The following is a 7086-nucleotide window of genomic DNA, read 5'->3' on the forward strand; positions in this document are numbered from 1 at the left end:
TGATTGGGCTAAAAATGATATTGTTACGAATTCGCGCCCGCCGGCGTGCAAATGGCCGCTTTCCACGAATAGTAGCCGCGTCGCCCACCGGACGGACAATTCAGTCGTGACCTTCTGGAACAACGCTGGAACCCTGTCACGGGTGGGTCTTCAACCCCACCACGGCCTAGCCAATTTTCTACCCACGCAAAATAGGGTCAATCGCCGAATATCGATATACCTAAGTACCTGCGCGGGTAGCCAACCGGGAGACCGTACCTCGACGCAGGTCGGCTTGGACACAAACCGCTCAAGCGGTCCGTTCCATTCTTCAATGTTAACCGAGCAGGTATTATCGCCCAACCTCGCCGGATCCGATTCTATTTAACGGGTATTTAAAATCCAACTAATATTCCGAGATGCAAGATGGCATTTCAATGGGGAGAAAGGAGGACGCAACGAACGGGGTACATTCACACAAGCACATTTATTTTACACACATGCATGTATGTACAGCCATGCAATCAACGTGGGGGGGGGGGGGGGAGGGACAAGACACGAGCAAGGTAAAAGCACTACAACCGACTGTAAGCAATTTATGTACAGAACTTACACAGTTTTTACTTACAGGACACGGCGCCACCAACATTCATTCAAAAGCAAAACCCAAGGAAAATAAAAGACTACCCCTACAGACAGGGGAGTCAGACAGGGTCCGTAGACCTTTATGGCGTGGGACTTGGCAGACCGAACGAATCCCACGAGACCGTTGCAGGTTACCTGCACCCTCGTGGTGCGATGATGGGTGAGTCGCGACGTCTGTCCCCCACGGCAGCGAGGACACCCGAGGCTGAGCTCGGCCTTCCACGGAGTCAGCCAGCTCTCTCCGGCGCTCTCCACACGGATGCGCAGGCTTGCGCGACAGAGCTGGCAAAGCGGCGCCTCCCATCCGCGTGCCTGGTGCCACGCCCGGACTCCCCACCGACTGCGAGCTCCGATGACTCGACCCGAACCACCGTCTTGGAAGACCAAGACGACGAAGAAGAGGAAGCCCCACAAACCCACGAAGACGACAAAAAGCCCCAACTGGTGTCCTACGCGCCCTTATATCCCTCAGTTCCAACGTCTCGCTCCTCCCCTTTATCACTCTGCCCACCTTACAGCTCCTGCATGAAGCTTCCAGAAAAGGGGCGTGCCCTCTCGCCCCCCTCCCCGCACGCCTCGCGAGGGCTGAGAGAATCTTTCTTGGCACAGGTCCAGGGAGATTCATTCCCCCAAAATCAGGCCCCCACCTTTTTCACCTTTGACCTCTGGCTCAAATCGCACCTCCCCCCATACCAAAAGCGCAGGAAAAGCAGGAGGGAAAATCAACGTGCCATCGGTAGAGAGTTGTGGTTTGGTTCGTGGAGAAGGGAATCGGCAGTTGGCATAGCGGGGAAGGTGGTTAGGTGATCGTGGTTGTTGTGGTTTGAGGCAATCGTGGTTGTTGTGGTTTGAGGTGGTCGTGGCTGTTGTGGTTTGAGGCGATCGTGGTTGTTGTGGTTTGAGGCGATCGTGGTTGCTGTGGTTTGAGGCGATCGTGGTTGTTGTGGTTTGAGGCGATCGTGGTTGTTGGGCCAAAATAACGATAGGAAAAGAAAAACACTATCTCAAAGGATCACAGCCCTGTGACACGAATAATCCCATTAAACAATGGTGAGGAAATCTAACTGAACACAGACTTATCGATCTAACTGAACTAAGGACCTTAATGGTGTTCTGCAAATTTCCACAGCCATAACAATATATAGCACGATATCTCAAAAAGTTGTGGACGGGTTATGAGAAAACGAGGTGGATAAATTGTTGAGGTAACAAGAACAAGATGATTCGATTCTGGTTCAGGTCTGGATCCAGATACGGCCTATAATGGGATACAAAATGTGAACTGTTCAGCCTGCTGGCGGTATGCACCATACCAAGTCAGGTCAGGTATGGGAGCATGTGCCGGAGCAGCGCGTCGCTGCATCCACTTTCCGTCGGTACTCCAGGGGCCTCTGTCTAGCCACCCCTCAGGCAGATGCCTGGCCCATCTCCATCTCCTTGAGATGCTGATCAATCTGCTGCAGCCACAAGGCACGTGGTCGGCCCATTGGCCTTCTCCACTCCTGAGGCTCCCACAATGAGAGAATCTGGTGAGCAGGAGCAGCGTCGGGAAAACGAGCCACATGTCCACACAGCCACAGCTGTTGCTCACAGACTATGCAGGTAACAAATCTCAATTGAGTCTCTCTCAGCAACTGCTCATTGGACACAAAGTCCAACCAGCGATAGCCAAGGACTCTTCAAAGAGACATGGTACTAAAGGAATTAAGTCGCCGTTTCAGATCCCTGGTGAGATTCCAAATCTCAGATCTGTAGAGCAAGACTGGAAGCACCAAGGACTGGAAGACTCGGACTTTCGTCCTCCCACACAGGTACCGGCAGCGCCACACCCCATGATACAGTGAATCCACGACTCCCCAAGTCCACACCCCTGACGAACTCCAGTAACAACTGGATATAAGTCAGAGATGGTATCACCACATCTCACAGCACTCTCAGTACCAGAGTACAGTTCAGACATCATAATGACCAGTATTGGTGGCACCCTATGAAGACTAAGAATCCTCCAGAGGGCATCCCGATTCATTGAATCAAACGCTTTGTAGAGATCAACATAGACTGCAAGCAGCCCCTGCTGAAAGTCTCGCCTGCGTTCGGTGAGGACCCGAAGAGCAAGGATGCGGTCAATCGTTGACCTCTTCATGTAAAGCCTGATTATTGTGGATGCTGGTACTCAAGGAGATTGGGGCAAACCCTATCAATAATTATCTGAGCAAATACCTTGCTGGGCACTGAGAACAGCGTCACCCCTCGGTAGTTGTTGCAATTGGGGCGATCACCCTTCCCTTTCCATAGAGGGTCAACAAGGCCCCTCTTCCAGTCAGTGGAGATGATGCCTGTGTTCCAGGCAGAACATATAACTGCATGCAACGACATGAGTGCAGCATTTCCACCAGCCTTGAGAAGTTCAACATGGATGCCAAAGGTCCCAGGAGCTTTACCACATTTCAACCGGTTCACCACATCCTGTGTTTCCACAAATGAAGGTGGATCACAATTGATTGGAGACTCAACAATGGGGATAGTAACACCCCTGACATCCAACTCGACAGCTGGTGGATCAGCCTGGAACAGCCGCTCAAAGTAACCGGCCCAGCGGGCCTTCACTTCAGACTCCTCTCTCAAGAGCCTACCACCCTCTGCTCGAACTGCAGTACACCGAGGGATGGGCTTGGATGAACGCAATGCGCGAATTCCCCTAACGTAGGATGAGAATCATTGACCACAGGTGATGCTCTACCCCCCTCACAAGGATATGGTCAATGAGCATTGTTGTGGGCCTCACAGATCCCTTGCACAATAAGCCTCACAGATTCCTCGCACACAGGCCTACTTGTCCACCCTTCGCACATGGACAGTTTTACGCCTCAGCTCACTGAACAGCTCAGCTCTACCATTCATCCTGTCCCTGCGACTCTAATCACTGGCATGCAGTGTCGCTTGAGAGACAAAATTCTTATTTGCCCTACGGTGAGTTCCAAGACATCCACCGGCAACATCAAGGACGGTGGTCTTGAAGGCACTCCACAACTCTTCAGGATTCCCCAAAGCACACAGACCCCCAAATTCCCACTTAGCCTGTTTGCAAACTCCTCAACTACCCTCTCATCCTTGAGCTTGCCAATATCCAGCCTAGGCTGTGATCGTAACATTCTCCCAGATTTAAGCTGCAACTTCAGAGTTGCTACAACAAAACTCTGGTTGGTATTGAGGAAGTGAGCACTCTGGTATACCCTGTATTTCTGGATCATCCTCCAGCGACCATCAACGAGCACATGGACATAACACCTTCCACACCACCTGTGTTGAAATACCAAGTGCAGCGATGAGCCTGTGGGTGCTGAAACCATGAACCAGCCACCTTAAGTCCATGACTTCTTGCAAAGTCAAGGAAGTTATAGCTATTCTGGTTCAGAGTTCCAGACCCATGGGCACCAACATATCTCTCATAACATAACCATCCCTATCAGTTCCATTTGATGCATTGAAATCCCCCAACACTTCAAGAGTATCTCACCTGGGTCACTGATCAACCACAGACTCGAGCGTGGCAAACCAAGTGACATTACAATTACATTATGACTTGTAATACCCCCTCACACCAGGAGGGACGCAATCTCATGAATGAGAGGAGTTTTCGGACAGGTTGTTTGGAGATTTGGAGGGGGTCTGGGTCTTTCAGGGAATCCTGAAGAGTTGTAGAGTGCCTTCAAGACTACCACCCTTGATGTTGACGGTGGATGTCTTGGAACCCACTTTCAGGCGAAGAACTACTTTGTCTCCCAAGGGACACTGGATTCCACTGACCAGAATCATTGACCAGGGCCAGGCTTAATGGCAGAGCTGAGTTGTTCAGGGAGTTGAGGCGTAAAACTGTCCGTATGCTGAGGGTGGACAAGAAGGCTTATGGGTAAGGAATCTATGAAGTGGAAGAGGATCACCTGCAGTCAAGTGATTCTCATCCTACTTACAGAAGAATTTGTGCATTGCGCTCCTCTAAGCCCATCCCTCTATGTACTGCAGTTATGGCGGAGGGTGGTGAGCCCTTGACGGAGGAGTCTGAAGTGAAGGCCCGCTGGGCTGCTTACTTTCAGCTGTTGTACCAGGCTGATCCACCAGTTGTTGATTTGGATTCAGGGATGTTACTACGCCAATTTTTGACCCTCAAATCAACTGTGAACTGCTTTTGTTTGTGGAAACACAGGCTGCGGTGAACCAGTTGAAATGGGGTAAAGCTCTTGGAACATGTGGCATCCATGTTGAATTTCTCAAGGCTAGTGGAAATGCTGAACTCATGTTGTTGCATGCAGTCGTGTACTCTGTTTGGAGAACAGGCATTATCCCAAATGACTGGAAGAAGGGCTTTATTGTCCCAGTTGATAAAAGGAAGGAGGATCACCAGAACTGCAACAACTTCCGAGGGGTGACGTTGCTCTCATTTCTGGGTAAGGTCTTTGTGTGGATAATTCTTTATCAGATTTGCCACCATCTGCTTGAGCACCAGCACCCAGAGCAGTCGGGCTTTACACCAAAGAGGTCAACGATTGACCGTATCCTTGCTCTTCGGGTCCTCACTGAATGCAAATGAAAGTTTCAGCAGAGGCTGCTTGCAGCCTATGTTGGTCTCTACAAAGCGTTTGATTCAGTGAATTGGGATGCCCTCTGGAAGATACTTGGTCTTTGTGGGGTGCCACCAAACTGATCAATTGGATTTCTGAACTATACTATAACTATACCATAAAATTTCCTGCTGTTCATCAGGGGTGTGTACTGGTCCCCACTCTTTCCAGTGCTTGTAGATCAAGGATGTCAAAGAGATCAAGTTGCGGTGCATCGTTTGGGAATGTCAGGATCTCTGACCTTGATTTCGCAGATGATGCAGTCATCTTTGCAGAAACGCTGGATATCCTTATGGGGGCCCTTGAGATGCTGAATGATGTCAGAGCTGCTGGGATTATGGGTTTCCTGGGTCAAAACTAAGATCCAGGCTTTCAATAAAATAGTGGATGCTGCTATCTTGTCTGTACCCATTTGTGGTGAGGATGTTGAGGTCAAGGAGAGATTCACTTACCATGGCAGTGATATTCACGCCTCCGCATGTTGTGAGCCAGAGGTCGATAGACGTCCGGGTCAGGCCTGTGGAGTTATGGATTCACTCGATCATTGGGTGTGGCGAGAATGTTATCTGTGCAGGAGGATGAAAGTCCGAGTCTTTAAGTCCTTGGTCCTTCTAGTCTTGCTCTATGGATGTGAGACTTGGACTCTGACCAAGCATCTGAGAGGGATACTTCATTCCTTTGGTACCAGGTCTCTTCAGAGAATCCTTGGCTATCAGTGGTCAGACTTTGTGTCCGACGAGCATTTGCTATGAGTGACTCAGATGAGACTTGTTCCAAGTATAATCCATGAGCATCAGTTGCGGCTGTATGGACGTATGGCTCGTTTTCCTGACACTGATCCTGCTCAACAGATTATCTCAGTGAGGGAGCCTCATGAGTGGAGGAAGCCAACAGGCTGACCACATGCCTTGTGGTTGCAGCAGTTTGATTGGTATCTCAAGGAGATGGGGATGTGCCAGGCATCTGCCTGGGGGATGGCCAGATGGAGGCCCCTGGATTACTGGCAGAAAATGGATGCAACGACTTGCTTCTCTGACCTGATCCTGACATTCCTCCAAACGGCTGCTTCTCCTGTTGGGGTCATTCTCACTCTCTTGGCTTCCACATCTGTCTGTCTGTCTCTCTGTCTGTCTGTCTCTGTCTCTCTCAGCAGCTGTAATGGTCAACCATCTCTCTGTGTCAGCTGTATTGCCAACAGACCTCAAAATAGCTACATCTCCTTCAAAGCAGCTGTTAACAGTCAAACCGCATGCGAGATCAACTGCCAATCTGGTCTTGTGCGTGAGCAAGCTCCCGTGGTGAGGCAGTTGCCAACTTCCTTTATGCTGTTTTCCCTGACAATGAGCTCCTTGGTGAGGCTAATGGCCGGCTATCTCAATACAGATTCACCACACCTGCACATCCATGGCTTGAGCTGCAAAGTTCTCATGTCCGCTTTGCAAAGACATGTAAACAGAGTGTAGCGACGCACTCATTTTCTCAGTAATTAATTAATTTTTCAAACACGTGAATTCCGGTAGCCAATCAACACTTGCATATTTTCGGAGAGCCAATCAATGCAGGGGGTGTTTAAAAGGCCGAGGGCTCACGGGAGTTTTTGGTGATGACATGTTGGAAGTTTGCACGCCTTCACGGACAAGCCTTTCTCATCCCTATTCATGAGTAACCCAACACGTCATTATTTGTCATCGTGACTTTTGGTTTGACTTTATCAAGACTATTGAGTGAAGTGGATTTCGTTTGTTTGGTTAAACAACCATGACTGCAACGAACGAGTTTTTCTCTTCTGCTTGCCATTTTTCGATGCCATTCTGAAGCCGCAATGGCTCAGCGCCATCAATTC

This window comes from Eptatretus burgeri, chromosome 15 (genome assembly GCF_056783735.1).
Source record: "Eptatretus burgeri isolate ZD-2024b chromosome 15, Ebu_testis_v1, whole genome shotgun sequence".
NCBI lineage: Eukaryota > Metazoa > Chordata > Myxini > Myxiniformes > Myxinidae > Eptatretus > Eptatretus burgeri.